The sequence below is a fragment of the Belonocnema kinseyi genome, chromosome 1 (assembly GCF_010883055.1).
Source record: "Belonocnema kinseyi isolate 2016_QV_RU_SX_M_011 chromosome 1, B_treatae_v1, whole genome shotgun sequence".
Classification (NCBI taxonomy): Eukaryota; Metazoa; Arthropoda; class Insecta; order Hymenoptera; family Cynipidae; genus Belonocnema; species Belonocnema kinseyi.
In genome coordinates, this window is record NC_046657.1 from 124,071,720 (window position 1) to 124,073,654 (window position 1,935).

The window sequence follows — 1,935 nt, forward strand, 5'->3', positions numbered from 1 at the left end:
ATTAATAATATATGTATATATTTATGTATATACGAGGTGTGTTCAAAAAATAAGGTGACTTTATGGTTTTCTCAAAAAATATTTATTTATTCCTCAATATTTATGTTGTCCCCTTCAAAGTAATCCCCCTCAGATATAATACACTTGTGTAAACGCTTTTTCCAATCATCGAAGCACTTCTGATAATCATTTTGTGGTATAGCCTTGAGTTCTTTCAGCGATGCAGTTTTTATCTACTCAATCGTTGAAAATCGATGTTCTTTCATGGGTCTCTTCAGTTTTGGGAAAAGAAAAAAGTCACTGGGGGCCAAATCCGGTAAATATGGAGGCTGAGGCATGACTGTGGTGCTGTTTTTGGTCAGAAAAAGCGATGGTCATGCGATGGATCTTTTGATCAAAATTAAGCAGTTTTGGAGCAAATTTCGCTGACACACGTCTCATGCCCAAAACGTCCGAAAAGATCGCATGGCATGAGCCAACCGATATGCCAACATCTTCAGCAACTTCTCTGATGGTAATTTGGCGATTTTTCAACACCATTTCTTCCACTGCTTGAACGTTTTCATCTGTTGTTGACGTGCTGGGACGTCCAGGACGAGGTTCGTCTTCGACATCCTCTCGGCCTTCTTGGAACAGCTTGTACCACTTATACACATTTTTCTTACTAAGAGTAGACTCACCGTATGCAACTATCAACATTTCAAGAGTTTTAGAGCACTGGATTCCATTTTTCTCACAAAATTTAATGCAAACTCTTTGCTCCATTTTTTTCGAAAGAAGAAAATCGCCGAGTCCACCAAACCCTTCTAACCTCTTACGCCTCTGCCAGAAAAACAACACGAGCTATATAGTCAAAACTGTGAATATATGATCGTGACGAGTGTACCAACACAACAAAATAAAAAATTTAAAACTTGAATGACGTAGCTCGCGAAAATTGAAAAGTCACCTTACTTTTTGAACACACCTCGTATATATAATAGTAATAATATTTATATAATTTATATTTTATACTTGAAATAACGTAACCTCAAAATATACGCATATAAAGAGGCGCGCGAAGTATTCAAATCATGAGAATCGCCAGCATCGTAATCTGGAAATATTAAAATCCTAATCTCCTCATTTTATTTCAAAGCAGATAAAAATATAAATAGAACCGCAGAAGTGTTTCGACCGGCAATCGTGCACCTTTGAGTTTTCAAATTCAGAAGAGGGAAATGAGTTGCGCGCATAACCCAGTCATTTATATCGTCTCCCACTATATTAACACGGACCAGGACCTGTGACAGTATTGGACCACGTCTCGTTTCAGTACCGTAGATAAGTTTAGAAGTAGGGGCTTTAGGTTTAGGGTGACTAATTTGAAATACAATATTTTTATTTTAATGGTGTAAATTTAAGATGTAACTCGAACGAAAGAGAAATGTTTACTGTTATCCTGAATTTGAAACGTTATATCTTTTTTCGACAGGAATTTGATTTTATCAATATTGCAACAATTTAAAAATATGAATAGTTGATCTATTATTATATTTTACTCTACAATGATAAACAAATGAAATTTATAAGCGCCATAACTTCCAATAGGTGTGTTGCAAGATCCTGATCAATAAAAAAGGACTTAAAATTCTCTATTGCAATAAAGTTGTAAAGTTGAAAATTTTGCTGAGTATTCTTCACAAAAACGCGTAATGCAATTAATATGTTCCACGTTAAATTATGCATTCTTTTACTGCTAATAAACAAATTAATTAAATTCCAAATTACTTCATCTTTTTTTAAATTCAGTCGGCCTAAGACAACTTCCGAGATACTATGTATCTACAGCACTGGATACCTCCCATCCATTTCAGAAAGCAACCACCGCTGAAACTGAGTAAAGAGACTGGTGGTAGAACTCAAACATCTGCGGATTGAGTCGAACTCCCCTCT